Below are 17,312 nucleotides of genomic sequence, written 5' to 3'. Positions count from 1 at the left end.
CAGCCCCCTCTCCTCACTGAGCCCGCATCTGCGCTGGCTGGGGGGCGCACACTCCTCTCTCTGACCTGCCAGCGGCTGGGCATTGGTGGGGACACCCCGGTCACCAGGGAAGCCCTGACTGGGAGCAGCCGGGAGCCGAGGGAAACCTGACTGCTCTCGGGGGGTGCCTCCCCAGGCAGACAGGCACCCGGGCAAGCCAGGCATGAGCCATGGTGCAGCTGGCTCACTTGACGGTGGGCGCCAAGGTTCCAGCCGCCCACATCTGTGTGTGAGCAATGGCCAGGCCCGCTGGCACAGTGGGTGACCTTCCCTCTTGCCCAGGTACCTGGAGCTGGGTCCTATGCGGCCGGGCTGGGGTTTGAAGACTCTAGTGGTCCCACCCGACCCCCTGTCTGTGCTGTCTCTGGCCTGTGCTGTCTCTGGCCTGCCTCGTTGTCCATCTCCCAGCCCCCCTCCCAAAAGGGAAGCGGAAGGGGTCGGGGAAGGATGAGTGGATCGGGCCGTGTGGGCAGGTGGCGGAGCGGCCTACCTCATCCCCCTGGGAAGCGCTGTGCTGCTGCAGCTGGCGGTCAGGCTGAGCACCTGGATTATTTTTTATTTTTTTGAAACCACAATGGTTTCGGCCGAGCTAGAGCTGGGCTGTCCTGCCACAGCCAGCGCTGCCTCCCCCAACCCATCCTGCACCGGCAGGGTCAGGCCGACGTCTAGGACAAAAAAAGTTGCCTGTGGCTCTTGGCGGTGGATCACTTGACTCGTGCATCGATGAAGAACGCAGCTAGCTGCGAGAATTAGTGTGAATTTCAGGACACATTGATCAACACTTCGAACGCACCATGTGGCCCTGGGTTTTTCCCTGTCTGTCTGAGGGTCGCTTGTACATCAATCGCCCCGGGGTTCACTCCCAGGGGCGTGGCTGGGACTGTCGCAGGGACCCCATTCCATTCATCCCCCTAAGGTCAGACCCCGATCAGCACCGTCGCTGGATCCTTGGATCTGGCGCGCAAGCTCATTGCCGACGCGTCCTGGTTTCCCCACCTCATGCTGGTTTCGGGAGGGCCGGTGGGCGACGCGCCCCGGATGTGGTGGCGGCGGCAGCAGGCTTTAAAAAAGCCTGGCGCACCTTCACCCTACCCGGGGGCACCTGGCCGTGCTGTGTGTGGCTGTCTTTGGTGTCCCACGGCTGCCGGTGCAGGATGGCCATGGAGCACGGACCGCGTGACCATGTGAGCTTCGGTCACAGATTGGGACAGAATACACTCGCCTGCGCCAAGGGCTGGGGTAACCCCCCATACGGGCCCGAGGCCAGCTGCCCTGAGCTTTGTGCTCCCCGACCACAGCCTCAGATCAGACATGGTGACCTGCTGAATTTAAGCATATTACTAAGCAGAGGAAAAGGAACTAACCAAGATTCCCTCAGTAACTGCCAGTGAAAAGGGAAGAGCCCAGCGCCGAATCCCCATTCAGCAGCAGGCATGGGAAATGTGGCGTACAGAAGACCGACTCCCCGGCATCACTCAGGGGGCTCAAGTCCTTCTGATCGAGTCTCCCCATGCGGATGGTGTTAGGCCGAAAGCGGCCTCTTGCACACCGGGATCAGGTCTTCTTGGAGTCAGGTTACTTGGGAATGCAGCCCAAAGCATGTGGTAAACTCTGTGTAAGGCTAAATACGGGCGCAAGACTGGTGACCAACAAGTACCGTAAGGGAAAGTTGAAGAGAGTTCAAGAGGGTGTGAAACGGTTGAGCGGTAAACTGGTGGGGTCTGTGCAGTCCACCCACAGGATTCAACACGGCAGGCAGGTTGGTCACCTGGAACAGTGGAGGCCCTTGCGGGTCTGCGGCCCGGGCACATCCAGCCCCAGCAGGGTGCATTTGGGAAGGCCCCAGGGGGCAGGTGGCTCTCTGCTCCAGCACAGTGTTACAGCCCCCTGACAGCAGTTTTGCTGTGTCCACGGGGCTGAGGGAGATAGACCACCACCGGGCCCTTATCCGGCAACTGTCCTGGCCCCTCTTGGGGGTTGCTAGAGTGGCCACGAGAGACGGGGCTCCCGATGGGACTGTGGTGGACTGCCCTCAATACACCCCAACCACGTCGTGCTGCTGGGCGGGGAGGCCCACAAAGGGCGCCAGGGGTCGGTTAACCACCCGACCTGTCTGGAAACACTGACTAAGAATATAATGCCTGCCCGAGTCAGAGGGATGAATGAAACCCTGTGATCTAATGATGTTGAGGGCCGGTGCCCGGCGATTACAGTGGCATCCTGTCGCGATGGGCTCTCCACCGACCCGTCTCCCCAGCTCTGTTAGAGATGATGCATGAGCGTGTGTGATAGGACCCGAAAGATGGTGAACTCGGCCTGGTGGAGGTCCGTAGCGGTCCTGATGTGTAAATCGGTCATCCGACCTGGGTATAGGGGCAAAAGACTAATCGAATGATATAGTAGCTGGTTCTCTCCGAAGTTTCACTCAAGATAGCTGGCGCACGGAAACCCCAGTTTTATCTAGCAAAGCGAATGATTCGAGGTCTTGGGGCCAAAATTATCTCAACCTGCTCTCAAGCTTTAAATGGGTATGAAGCACGGCTTGCTGGCGTGGAGCCGGGTATTGTATGAAAGTGCTCAGTGGGCAACTTTTGGTAAGCAGAACAGGTGCTGCCGGATGAACCGCACCCGGGGTTAAGGCGCATGATGCAGATGCTCATCAGTCCCCAGAAACGGTGTTGGTTGATATAGACAGCAGGATGGTGGCCATGGTAGTCGGAATCCGCTAAGGAGTGTGTAACAACTCACCTGTCGAATCAACTAGCCCTGAAAATGGATGGCCCTGGAGCATCGGGCCCATACCAGGCCGGCGTTGAGAGCCGCGGGGGCTAAGTCAGGCGAGTAGGAGGGCTGCTGCAGTACGCACAGAAGCCCGGGGCGAGGGCCCGAGTGGAGCCGCCGCAGGTGCAGATCTTGGTTGTAGTAGCAAATATTAAAATGAGAACTTTGAAGAATAAAGTGGAGTAGGGTTCCATGTGAACAGAAGTTGAACATGGGTCAGTCAGTCCTAAGGGATGGGCGAGCGCCGTTCGGAAGGGATGGGCTATGGCCTCCATTGCCCTCAGCCGATCGACAGGAAGTCGGGTTCAAATCCCCAAATCCAGAGTGGCAGGGACGGGCGCCCTTGCGGCGTCCAGTGCGGCAATGCAAATGATCCCAGAGAAGCCGGCGGGAGCCGCACAGAGTTATTTTTTTTTTTTGGAAAAAACAATTTTTATGTTTATGAAACTCCCTCCCCCCTAACTTGAGCCAATATGTCCATGTCATCATCCTGTGATTTTTCAGGCGGGTTTATCGTCGTCTCTTTATCCGTTTTATCATCGCTCTGATCAGACTGGGGGGGGACACTCATGGTAGCCTCTGATCAGACTGGGGGGGGGGGGGGGACACTCATGGTAGCCACCAGCTGCCTCCATTCAATTAGGGGTCCTACCTCCTCCTCCCCTCCCCTACAAACCGTGTCCCACCAAACAGCCGTTTCTGCATGTGCCAATTTTAAGAGGTCAGCTCACCACAACTCTATCCTCGGCCTCTGGGCTGCCTTCCAGCACATTGCTATACTTCGTTTGGCCAGGACATATGCTAGATCTTTCATTTTGCTTATGTGCCTTAAGTTACGTGGCCTAGGGAATCCCCCCCAGCATGCATGCCCAAGCCGACTCCACCTCCAGTGTAATACCGCTTCCTGCTAAGCGTGTCCCCACCTCAGGGCAGGCCCAAAACATGTGGAGTAGCCCAGCCTCCTCCACCCCACACCTAGGGCATTTCTGAGTCGAATGGCCACCAAACCTAGCGATCTTACTGGGGGTGAGCTATGCTCTATGTGTGACATATAGTTGGATCTGCTGGAGCCTTGCGTTCCGGGACACTTTTATGATATCTTTGGGCTCTTTTCCAGAGCCCATCCGACATGGGCTCTCCCACTTCATCCTCCCAAAGTTGTCTGTTGGGTCAAGTCCTTCCCCACCTTGGACCCCAACAGCTCGTATATGCGGGAAATCTCATGCCCACCCTCTGAAATATCATATATAGCCTCCATGGTGGCATCCGGTTGTCCGGTGAGCACCTCTGTTGGCCACTTCACTCGTACTCTTGACAATTCTGGTCTAAGTTATGTACTGCCCTTTATGCACCCCAGTATCTTCGATCAGGTTCGGGAACTCTAATGCCTCCCCTTACAGCCATATGTCTCTCAGGGTGGCCAGGCCCACTGGTTCCCAGTACTTGCGGACCCCTTGTATCAGCTGGGGATCCTCTCCACATAGTGCTGCAAGCGGCACCTGCATAGAGTATGGAACCAGGTGTCCCGCAATCTGCCACGTTCTGTGCCATATCTCCCATCCCAGTACCAGCAGCCCGCCATCCCCCAGACCCTCGACTTGGACAGCCACACCACTTCTTTGTGAAAGAAGGGGAGCAGTTCCCTGCACAGCAGCCTGGTTTCTGCCGTCTCCTCGCCAGACAGCCATCTTGCTACATACTGCAGCTGCCCTGCCAGATAGTATAGCTCAAAATTTGGCAGGTTGATCCCTCCCCTATCACACGAGTTCTGTAGTTTCCAGAGGGCCACCCTGTTCCTGGAGTTGCCCCAGATGAAGCTCCTACACAGGCTATGGAGGCTAGCGAAAAAGCGCCTTGGGATCCCATGCGGAAATGCAACAGTCTGGGCAAAACTACCATTTTTAGCAGAGCAGCCCTCCCCACCATAGCCAGGGGTAACCTGGACCAGAATCCTATGCTGTTCTTAATTCCTTCTACTGCTTTAACCGTGTTGCGTGCATGTTCTTCTGCCATATGGTATATGTCAATTCCGAGATATCGGAACGACTTTGTGTGCCAGGGTAATCGGCAACACTGGCAGACTCCTGGGCAAGACAAGCTTGTATTTCCCCAGAGGGAACACGCTAGACTTTTTGGGGTTAACCGCTATGCCAGAGAGAACGGCAAATTGCTCCATCATGTCTAGAATATATTGCATGTTCTCTTCTGGGTAGCGTAAATATAACAGTATGACGTCCGCATATAAAGAAACAACTTGCATGCCATCCGCAGTGCGAATACCCATCTCCTCGTATTGCTGTCTCAGGCAGGTGGCCAATGGCTCCAGTGCCCATGTGTATAACATGGGCGACCACGGGCAGCCCTGTCTAGTGCCTCTGCTTAGTTACCATTTGTCCGAAATGATAGCACCCCTTTTGACCCTGGCGATCAGGGAGCTGTATAACATTGTCACCCAGCTGAGGTACCCCGGTCCCATTCCATAGCCCTTAAAGGTCGCGATCAACTAGGGCCTTTTCACTGGCTCGAAGGCCTTGACCGCGTCTAGTGAAACTATTGCCAGTTCACCTGGGTCATTTTTTGGCTGGTCAAGGATGTGATGCAGTCTTCTGAGATTATCAGTTATGTTCCTGACATAGCCCGTTTGGTCGGCGTGTATCAGTTTACCAATGACAGCCTTAAGCCTATTTGCCAGTACAGCAGTGAGGATTTTACTAACCTGATTGAGCATCGATAAGGGCCTGTACGACCCACAATCAGTGATAGGCTTGCCCGGCTTCAGAAGCGGGATAATCACCGCCTCTCGCAGGGTCTCTGGTAGCCTGCCTTGCTCATACGACTGGTTAAGCATGGCCAGCAGCGGGGAAGCAACTCTTGTTCATAGGTTTTATAAAATTCACTTGGAAGCCCATCGGACCCGGGGGCCTTACAGGTGGGCAAGTAGCAAACTACTAGTTCGAGTTCTTCCATCGTAATAGGGGCATCTACGTCTGCACGTTCTGCCTCATCTAAGGTGGGTAGCCCCATGTCCTCCAATCTTACCCGAATTTCGTGGTCTCTAGGGCCACCTGGGTCCTCATAAAGATGTTTACAGAATCTCAGGAACTCCTCATTCACCCCCTCCTGGGTATTCTGAGTCCACCCTCCCTTGCCTTTAATTTCCCTGATCACCGTTCGCGGCGTCTCACTCTTGTATAGCCAGGCCAGCAACCTGCCCGGCTCATCTCCCCCTGCGTGCTGTCTCTCCACGTATTTCTTATAGCTTAGTTTACATAACCTGTCCCAGCAGTCCCCACTGGCCTGTTGTAATTGCCTTATCCTGTCTCTGTCCTCATCAGCGGTGCCTTCCGTACGCATCCTGCCCTCCAACTCCTCCTCAATTCCCTTCCACTCTGCTCCATGTCCCCCTGGAGCCCCCTAGACTTTGAAATGGCAACCCCCCGCAAAACCACCTTAAACGCCTCCCAAACAGTTCCCATAGAGCTTACACTACCAGTATTTATCTCAAAGTACTCCGTGATCGCTTCTCTTAAATCCTCCCTGAATTCCGGGTCCTGCAGAGCCTCGGCTCTGAGTTTCCAAGTGGGAATCCGTGCCCTGGGAGGTTGATGCCGCCACTCCAGGACCAGGGGGGAGTGGTCCAAAAGCACCCTAGCTTTGAATTCCGCACCTTCCATCTCTCCTGCCAACTCTTTGGAGGCGAACACATAGTCTAATCTTGTGTGAAGGGCGTGTGGTGCTGTATAGTGCGAGTATTGTCTATCCACTGGATGCAACTGCCTCCAGACATCCACTAGGTCGAAGTCCCTCGGGAGGGCCTGCAGCACCTTTGCTGCTGGGGTTGGTTTGTCTATCTTACTATCCGATCTGTCAACATTAGGGTTAAGTACACAGTTAAAATCACCTCCCCAAATAATCCCACCACCCAGCAGAGGGCCGACTCTACCGTACAGGGTCCTAAAGTAAGCCGCTGTGTCCTGGTTAGGGGCATATAAATTTACAATACACACTTCTCGGTTTTCCAATATACCCTTCACAACAGTCAATCTGCCAGCTGGGTCACCCGTGACCTGAAGCAGCTGAAATGGCACCTGCGGCGCCACCCAGATGATAACTCCTCTAGCGTAGGCCGAATATGTGGATCCCACCAGGCACCCCCTCCACTTCTTCTTAACCACCTCCAATTTCTCCCTAGTGAGGTGGGTCTCTTGCAATAATGCTATGTCAGTCCTCATCCTTTTCAGATACATCATCACCTTGTTACATTTCAGATAGCTGTTGAGGCCCCTGACATTCCAGGTAACCACTGTAAGGCACCCTGGCGCCATCACCATGATATCCCGCCTCTTAAGGGTCACATTTTGGCTCAATACCCTTTCCCTCCCATCAAACTTCCCTCCAACCCCCTTCCCAACTCCCCATCCCCCAACTTCAAACCACTGCACACCCCTCTCACCCTCCCACCTCGTCTACCCCAACCCCAACAAGTGCCCAGCTCCATCCCTGGATCTCGGGCCCCCCTGCGTTTGGTTCTGCTCTAAAAGGCCCCAGCCCAGAACCCAGCAGGTGGTCACCGAACTACCAGTGACCTACCAGTGACCTAACTAAACTATTCGCTATGGGGGTGTGAGGTCATGCTCCGTATAGCTTCTATATCAAGGTTTCCAGTGCCACTGACTCATATTTATAATTGTAGCTCTGAACACACTGCTATATTCAAGTCCCATTGTCATGAGCTGCAGCACCTAGGGCGCTTTTCCGACGCATGTTACTTATCTCCACCTTCTGCTCCCTGGATGTCCGGTTCCTGGGGACAGCTCTGCGCATCTAACCATCCCTGGGGTGTCAAAAAACAAGGTTCTGCTCTTGTAGAAAACCTTCAGTTTAGCTGGAAAAAGCAGCATGTACCTATGGCCTGCATCCCGCAATCTTCTTTCCACGGACCCAAACTTCATGTGGCTGCGCTGTACTTGCAAGGTATAATCCGGGTATGCCGTTATGTTCGCAGCACCTCTTTGTATCGTGCCGCCCTTCCGAAAGTGTTCAAGGATTTTTTTTCCCGGTAGTTTAGGATCTTCGCTATCACCGGCCTGGGGGGGGTGGGGGAGAACTAGTGTTCCCCGGCGGTGGCCTCCTCATCAGGGCCCTGTGTGCCCTCTCTACAGCGAACCCCTAGGACAGAGCTCCCCCGGTTATCTCCTGTAATAGCATAGACTCTCGATGTATTCGTAGGGTTAGTTCCCTCAGCTCCTTCCGACAATGGGAATATTGTTCCTTCGGGCGCGTCCCTCCGCCTCTTCCGACCTGCTCTCCAGATTGCCCACACGTTGTACCAAGGCGTGAAGTTCAGATTTATGGGCAGCACAGGCTGCTGTGTTCGGGGCCACCTCTTTTTCCAGGTCCTCCGTGCGCTCAGCCAACAATCGTAAGTCTTGCCGGAGAAGATTTACGTCCTCCTGCACCGCTCCAACTTTGAGCTCAAGTACAGCTTTCAATTCACTGATTGCCAGGCCCAGTTTGGTCTCCAAGGCCACTTTCAGGTCCGCAATCGCCGCAAGTACCTCCTGGTTGCCCATAATGTCTGGGCCCCCAGCGGGGGTCCTGTCTTTCTTCCTGGCCCCTTCTGCACCTGGTGGTGTTTTGGCAAAATCGTCCAGTGTGGGCTGCTTGCCTTTCTGTCTGATGGGTTTGTTGGACATCTTGTTGTGTCAGGGTAAAGTGAGTCAGCCCCAAAACGTGCTGTCCTCTTTTAGAACGTGCTAAATTGCCCAAAATGTCTAGGCCGGGCCTGATCGTTTCAGGGGTGTCCTCCGGCGACCTCCTCTGTATCTAGAATGGACTGTGTCCTCCCATGTACCCATGTGGGTTCATTCAGCCTTCACAGGGCGGGCTCCGGTGGCCACTCTTGCTGGTCCCCACTTTCATGGGGCAACCCCATACACCTTCATCTGCAGTTACCTCTTGCGGCCACCTCGGGCACGTTGTCTGCGTCTTTGTTCCCATTTAGGTACTGGCACCTAAATTGTGGAACAGCCTTCCCGATTCACTGAGGTCAGAAGCAAACCACCTTGTATTTAGGAAACGGATGAAGACACTCCTCTTCAGATAAGATCTCTAACGCTAGTGGCTGTCAGGTCTTCCATGCCAACTGTTTCGCGTCTCTTTATGCCTGCTTACTTCTCTTCTATGTTGTAATGTTCAAGCGCCCTGATGCCCTCGGGCTACCGGCGCTTTATAAAAATATATACATACATACATACTTCAGGCGGCTGCAAGTCTCTGTGTTTCTGTCTAAGCCGGTCTATGCCGCTCGGGTGGCTGGATCAGCATTCGTAAATCAATCATAGGCATGTCTTGTTCTTCGTTGTGCTATTGTGTTTACTAGCCTCCACAGGATGGTTTAGTGGAGTTTGTTGCAGGTTGGGTTGCCGATGTGTGCCTGCGCCTCTTCGTCTCACGGTGCGGCGCTGGGTTTATTGTGCCGTGGGCATTTCAGCTCATCAGCTGTCTGAGCAGCAACGGTGCTCTTTTCTCTCCTCCCATCACCTCGTTAAAGGAGACGGACGCTCCCAGCGTCGCCTCCCTCTGATCGATCCGCTTGGTGCACAGCGTACCGGGCAGCTCCCTGCGTCTATATACACACGCGCGCGCATTGGCGCCATTTTGAATGCGCTATCCAAGCTCCGCATCGCAGCCCATTCAAAGAATTGCTTGGCAACGTGATAGTTCAATCAGTCAGTAGTGCTCTGGTCGCCACCGGTTCATTCTAGTTACTGGTTCCACATTCCACCATGCAATAGTTCCATGTTTGCAGGGTCAGCGCTCTGCATGATCCTGCTCTGTGCTGCAATTGCAAGATCAACTCCCTTGTCCCCGGTGGATGCGTGAACTTATACACGTTGCAAAGGGTAATATGATTAAGCTGGCATCTGTTTTTCTAGGAGCTGCTATCGCATCTAATCAGGGTCCCCCTGTGTGCCTCCGTCAGGTCTCAGGCAACCCTTAGGCTGTGCTCGGCTTTATTATCAGTGAAACTTGATTGCATCCGTTTCAGGGTCTTCCTGTGTGGCACTCCGTATACTAAGCTGGCCCTGTACATCCGTGTTATTGCGTTACCTTCGGTCCGGATGGCCGCAACACGGAGCCTGCAGCCGTGGACACCATGCGCGACCCGAAAAGCTGCCCTGTCATAGGCCTGTCTAATGACCAAGTCTCCACTCCGGCTGCAAGCGAAACCGCCCATAATGCTTGGACGGCTCACACGCCGTCACTTCGCTACAGCTGCTTGTGGGCACGCCTGTGCCTCGTATATTGTACTGTCACTTATTCCTGGGTGAGCAGCCTTGTAGTCTATCACGCGGACTGCTTGGGGTTCCAGTCCAGTTTCGTCGCGCACCGGGCATGCGCTTTTCAATCACGGCACTGTGCGTTTGCCGTTTTACTCCGACGTCGGGCTTCTCGCCCGGGTCCCGCGCTGTGGCCGCAGGGGGTCTTCACAGCTCTGCTCTACTCGCGGCCCCTTCTGGCAGACCCGATCTGAGCGCAGCGCTCTCTCCTACAACAGGCTGCTCGCGAGTCAGCTATCCTCCACATCTCTTTGTTGTTGGCGGATCGCCATTTTAGATTCCTCACAAGCGCACCGCCACAGAATTCTTCCGGCTGATTTCGCTCGCATCAGAGCGCTGATCCTCGCCATCTCCAGCTCCAGTTGGGCAGTGTTGGTTCATGAACTCGGGCAAACGATGTATTCAGACCAGGATGGTTTCAATGTGTCAGATTTTCTCTGATCATTTCAGGATCATCAGGAACCTCCTTGGAAACACGTCCTCCTACATGGCTCTGTAGCCACGCCCCCAGCCGCACAGAGAGTTATTTTCTTTTCTTTGTGAGGGGCAGGGCACCCTGGAATGGGTTTGCCCCGAGAAAGGGGCCCGAGCTTTGCAAAGCGTCGCTGTTCCGGCAGCGTCCGGTGAGCTCCCGCTGGTCTTTAAAAATCTGGGTGAGATTTTGTAAATCTCGCGCCAGGCCGTACCCATATCCGCAGCATGTCTCCAAGGCAGACAACCTCTGGCATGTCAGAACAATGTATGTACGGGAAGTCAGCCTCTGGATGCGAGCCGGTCGCTTCCGGGGGATCACCCCAGCTGCAGTGTTCGCCAATCTTGTTCTTCCTCTGGGGGTTCAGGGCCGGCATTCTGCCTCGGCCACACCTAGCAGCTGACTTGGAACTGGTGCGGACCAGGGGAATCTGACTGTTTAATTAAAACAAAGCATTGCGAAGGCCTGTGGAGGGTGTTGACGCAATGTGATTTCTGCCAAGTGCTCCTAATGTCAAAGTGAAGAAATTCAATGAAGCGTGGGTAAACAGATGGGGTAACTATGACCTTTAAGGTATCCACATGCCTCGTCATCTTTCTGAGATTCCCACTGTCCCCATCTACTATCTAGCGAAACCACAGCCAAGGGAACAAGCTTGGCAGAATCGTCGGGGAAAGAAGACCTGGTTGAGTTTGACTCTAGTCTGGCACTGTGAAGAGACATGAGGTAGGATAAGTGGGAGGACCTCGGGCTGCTGGTGAAATACCACTACTCTTATTGTTTTTCCACTTACCCGGTGAGGCGCGGGGCGAGCCCCATGGCGCTCTCGCTTCTGGCTCCAAGCACCCGGCACCTGCCGGGCACGACCCGCTCCGGGGACAGTGGCAGGTGGGGAGTTTGACTGGGGTGGTACACCCTGTCAAAGGATAACGCAGGTGTCCTAAGGCGAACTCAAGGAGGACAGAAACCTCCCGCGGAGCAGACGGGCAAAAGCTAGCTTGATCTCGATTTTTCAGTATGAATATAGACCGTGAAAGCAGGGCTTCACCATCCTGCTGACTTTTTGGGTTTCAAGCAGGAGGTATCAGAAAAGTTACCACAGGGATAACTGGCTTGTGGCGGCCAAGCCTTCATAGCGACGTTGCTTTTTGATCCTTCGATGTCGACTCTTCCTATCATTGTGAAACAGATTTCACCAAGCATCGGATTGTTTACCCACTAATAGGGAACGTGAGGTGGATTTAGACCGTTGTGAGACAGGTTAGTTTTACCCTACTGATGATGTGTTGTTGCAATAGTAATCCTGTTCAGTACGAGAGGAACCGCAGGTTCAGACATTTGGTGTGCATGCCTGGCTGAGGAGCCAATGGGGTGAAGCTACCATCTGTGGGATTATGACTGAACGCCTCTACGTCCAAAATCCATCCCCTTCACCCCAGACCGTGATACTGCAGCGCTGTCGAGCATCAGTTAGTTTAGGACAGCCGGCCTCGGGGCCGGTGTGTAGAGCCGCTTGCCTCAGGACTTGAGTGTGGACAGAATGGGGGCCACCTCTCTCACCCATAGTGCACCGCATGTTTGTGGGAATCTGGTGCTAAATCATTCATCGACAACCTGATTCTGGTTCCGGGTTTCGTAAGTAGCAGAGCAGCTATGTCGCTGCGATCTATTGGAAGTCATCCTCTGAGCCAAGCTTTTGTTGCAAGGCGGCAGCACCGCCAAGGTTCTCCATCCTTCCTCCTGGGGCATGCGGGGTGCACAGGAAAATACCACCCACCATAGAGGCGCACCTGCGGGGGTGTGCGGGCTGGGCTGGGAGCACTCTTCTCACCTTTCCTGGTCAGCCTGGCAGACCAGATGGCCTAGGGCCCGGGCCTTCGAGGTGGTGCCTTAAGCCCCCGAACAGGGCAGGGGAAGAGGGTGCAGCCACCCCAGGGCGCGGGGTTGTAGCTAAAGCCTGTGCCCCTGGAAGGTGGGTTGGGGCAGGCCCGGCTGGCCACTGGACCACCTGGCCTGGTAGTAGGCCCAGATGGCCCAAGTTGTGGCTGGTGGACCAGATGCCTGAATTGCGGCTGACTCCTGCATTTGTCTCCGGTCGGGTTCCGTAAGCTTAATAGTCGGCATGGAAGGGTCTCCCCGGCCCGAGAGCGCTGAGTTGGTGCCTTAAACCCAGGGCGGGGAAGAGAGGCAACAGTTTAAGCACCCACCCCAGAGCACGCGGGGTGGTACCTTAAGCCTGTGCCCCTGGGCGGTGGGGGCAGGTACGGCCGCTGGGCCATCTGGCCCGGGGAGTAGGCCCAGATGGCCCGAGTTGTGGTTGCCACGGCTGACTCCTGCATTTGTCTATGGCTGGCATGGAAGTGCCACCTTGCGGCCTTCAGGGTGGCCGTGGCGCAATTACCGGCTTTAGTTCAATGGCGTTCGTGGGTTGCTTCCGGTCCTCTGGCAAGTATCAACCAGTTGTGGTCAGGTCCAAGACGAGGTGCGTGTGTCAAGGGGCGCCCTGAGCGGGTCCCTTTCCTCCACGTGGGGGTAAATGCTCTCGCAGTGGCCGGCCCCGAGTTCCAGTGTTTGTGGGTTAGTCCTGGAGGGAAAGGCTCTAATGTTGTGGGAGCAGCTCAGGCCAGAGCTCCAGGGTGAAAGCCCCCGGACCCAGTGGTAGTCGCATCGCTCCCCACAGGGAAAAGCTCTAAAGGGGCCCTGCTAAAGCTCCAGGGTGGCTGGCGGAGGGTGTGTCCTGGCCTTGGGTGCCTGTGTCACGTCTGGGTTGACTGTCCGCAAGCCTGGTGGTGATCGTGGGGAGCCCTGTCCCTCTCTGGAGGGTAAAGCTCTAATGTGGCGGGCGAAGCTCTAAGGCAGCCCGGGCCAGAGCTCCACGGTGGCTGGGGCTGCTGCCCCCACTGGCCTTGGGTGCCAGCCTTGTGCATGTGGGTGGAGTCCCCAAGCCTTGCGGTAGTTGCGGGGAGCCCTGGAAGGAGAAGCTCTAAATGGGCCCTGCTAAAGCTCCAGGATGGCTGGGGGGGGGGGTGCTGGTCTGCCCCCCCCCCCCCCTCCCCAAGCACCCAGCCTTGGGTACCTGTCTCACATGTGGGGCGACTGTCCCTCCCCAGAGAGATAAGCTCCAGGGTGGATCAAAAACCTCTTATGTGGAGGGGGGGGGGGAGAAAAACTCTAAGGTGGCCTTGCCAGAGCTCGAGGATGATGATTGGTGCTGGCCCATGCCTTTGGACACCTGCCGGTGCCCTGTCCTTTGCCAGGTGGGGGGGCCAAAGGCCCTTCCCATCCAGGCCCATTGGAATGCTTTGACCTACCAGATGGCCGCTCTCCGAGCCCGGCCATCTGGTTATTGGCCAGAGGAATGTCTGCAAGGACCAGGCGGCTTGGCTGCTCTGGAAGTTCTGATGGGCGTCAGTTTAAAATGTTTCTCCAGTTGGGTCTCTAAGGAGCCCGAGGCTTTTGCCGAGAGGTCCCGCTCTGTCACTCTGGGTACACAGATGACGAAACTTAGTCTCCTTCCTCCGGATTACTATAGACTGGGTGAGAGGGACCTGTCTGCGCTCCTCTTGGTTCTCGTTGCCCAACCCAGGCTCTATGGTGAAACTGGCCTGCTGGGGGTGCTCTTCCGAGCACTCCATGGGATCGAGTTGGTGCACTTGGTCTGTCTAGGGTTGGACTGCTTGGCCATCCTCGGCTGTTTCAAGCAATTTGCTTCCACCCGCCTTGGGACCGTGTCAAGGGTTTGCCTCCCTCGGGGAGGGCCCCCTCGTTTGGGCAGCTCTAGAGTGATGGCTAAGCAGCCCGGCAGCTCCCCAGTGGTCAGATCAGACAGGTTCCTCTCACAAGCCACGACGTGGCCCCTCCTCCACCAAGCACGTTTCTCCAGCAGTTCGGAACACACGTTGGCTGCTGACCCCCTCTGTCGCCATACCAGTGGCAGCGTGCTGGCAGACCCCACTACCGGTTCAAGTTGTGCCTGGCCTCTCCCTCCCACCCACCCTGTGGCATGGCTGAGCAGGCCCAGCTGCCGGCGCCTGCGTGACCAACCTGTCCACCCGACACGCACATGTCTTGGGATGCTCTTTGGCGCTCGGGTCCTGCAGACAGCCCAAGAGGGTGCGCAGGTTGGCTCTGAGGCAGTCGCGCGGCTCCCCCCGTTGCCACCCTCCATCAGGTGCGGCTACCTCATTGATCCTGCCAGTAGCATATGCGTGTCTGAAAGATTAAGCCATGCACGTGTAAGTACAAACGACTGGTACAATGAAACTGCAAATGGCTCATTAAATCAGTTATGGTTCCATTGATCATGCCATCTGTTACTTGGATAACTGGTAATTCTAGAGCTAATACATGCCGACGAGCGCGGACCTCCCGGGATGCATGCATTTATCAGACCAAGATCAATCCGGGCTCGCCCAGCCGCTTTGGTGACTCTAAATAACCTCATGCCGATCGCACATCCATGTGACCGTGACGATGCATTCAGATCAACTTTCGATGGTACTTTGGTGACCACAGGCAATGGGGAATTGGGGTTTGATTCTGGAGAGGGAGCCTGAGAAACGGCTACCACATCAAGGAATGCAGCAGGCGCCGAAATTACCCAATCCCGACTCCGGGAGTTAGTGACGAAAAATAACAGTACAGGACTCTTTCGAGGCACTGTAATTGGAATGAGTACAATGTTTAAATCCTTTAACGAGTACCCATTGGAGGGCAAGTCTGGTGCCAGCAGCCACGGTAACTCCAGCTCCAATAGCATATATTAAAGTTGCTGCAGTTAAAAAGCTTGTAGTTGGATTTTGGGATTGAGCTGGTGGTCCGCCGTGAGGCGAGCTACCACTGCCTGTCCCAGCCCCTGCCTGAGCGTCCTGGGGGTCTGAAGCGTTTACTTTGAAAAAAATACAGTGTTCAAAGCAGGCTGGTCACCTGAATACTTAAGCTAGGAATAATGTAATAGGACACTGGTTCTATTTTGTTGTTTTTCGGAACTGGGGCCGTGATTAAGAGGGACGGCCGGGGGCATTCGTATTGTGCTGCTAGAGGTAACATTCTTGGACCAGCTCAAGACGATCCAAAGTGAAAGCATTAGCCAATAATGTTTTCATTAATCTGTTGTTTTTGGTTGTTGGTCCTCAGGTCTGCCACTCTGCCAAATTCCCCTAGGAGTGCTGTTAACTTCCCGAGGGAAGTGTCCATGTCTGTTAGCACGACTAGGAGGTCATCGGCAAAGGCCATTGCCTTATGGTCTTCCCCACCGAATGTAATCTCTTTTATTCCCCTCTCCGGTCTAATTCTAGCTAGGAAGGGTTCGAGAAAGTTTGCGTACAGGAATGGTGACCTGGGCAGCCCTGCTTAGTAACCCTAGTGATCCTTATCGCCTGGGAGACATGCCTATTGATAGCCAGCCTGATAAGTGGTGCTCCATAGTTGACTTTGACCAGGTGGACAAGTCCCGGGCCAAACCCCATAACCATCATCGTAGCAAACAAGAATGACCATTTGACTCGGCCAAATGCCTTCTCTGCATCTAGTGCTAACACTCCCTGCCCTCAGGACTGCCCTGTTTGACTTCTCTATCAGGTGGGATATTCGCCTAATGCTGACAAATGTGTCGCCCCTTGACAAATCCTGCTTGATCCGGGTGGATCAGGTCAGTGATTACTTTATCCATTGTAGATGTTAGAATTTTTGTAAAGATTTTGGCATCAAGGTTTATTAGGGCAGTAGGGCGGTAGGCTACAGAGGGTTTGTTTCTTGTTTGGCTTAGGGAAGAGGATTCCCTTGGCCTCCTCCATGGACTGGGAGTTGCGGCCCGTATCAGAGAAGGAGTTAACAGGGATGCCATTAACGGGACTAATGTGGTACGAAATGCTTTAGAGAATGTGGCGGGGTACCCGTCCGGGCCTAGGGCTTTATTTGGTTGTAGCGATTGGATCGCTGCACGCACCTCGTCTTAGGTAATCGTCCATTCTAAAGCGTCACGCTGGCTCTGTTCTAATCTTTTTAGCCAGCAAGATTTTAAGAAGGCCTTTTGGAGGTCACTCTCCGGTGCCTCCGCAGAGTAGAGGCTCATATAGAACTCTGTGAACGCCTGAAGGATCTCTTCTGTACGTGTGGTTTCCTGTCCCTCCACCATCTGAATGTGGCGTATTGTACCTGCCGCCTCCTTCTGCTTAACCTACCTGGCTAAGAGCCGGCCTGTCTTGTTTGCTGGAGGTAATACTTCTGCCTCAAGAATCGGAGCAATTTTACTGCTTGTTTAGCTAGAAGGATATATGCCTATACTCCCTCGTGATCATTACCCCCCTGATCATTACCCCCCTATCTGTCTCCGTTAACCCCTGTTCTAGGTCCACCTGGAGGGCCTTCTCCTGTTTGGCTCGAGATGCCTGCTTTTCTATGAGCACCCCCGCATGGTTGCCTTAAAGGCGTCCCATACTACATGTTCCTGCACCTCCGGGGTCTTATTTTCCCCAAAGAAGTTGCGGATGGACTTGTGTATCTCGTCGCAAATTACTGCATCAGCAGATGTCAGGGGAACCGCCACTTCCAGAGGCACCCCCCCCCCCCCCATTGGATTTCTAGCTGCAGGGGAGTGTGGTCGGGCAGGGCTATGGTTTCCCTTTCTATGATCCGTACTTGGCAGAGCAGTGTCTCAATATGTAATCAATTCTTGA

General features: G+C 54.7%; 1 pseudogene; it reads left to right on the top strand.

The window, feature by feature from the left end:
• Positions 1-727: 727 nt before the first annotated feature.
• LOC138568492 (5.8S ribosomal RNA) lies at positions 728-871 on the top strand (annotated as a pseudogene).
• The last annotated feature ends 16,441 nt before the right edge of the window (positions 872-17,312 follow it).

This window comes from Ambystoma mexicanum, chromosome 2p (assembly GCF_040938575.1).
Source record: "Ambystoma mexicanum isolate Mex_15411 chromosome 2p, UKY_AmexF1_1, whole genome shotgun sequence".
NCBI lineage: Eukaryota > Metazoa > Chordata > Amphibia > Caudata > Ambystomatidae > Ambystoma > Ambystoma mexicanum.
This window is presented reverse-complemented; position numbering and strand designations above follow the sequence as displayed.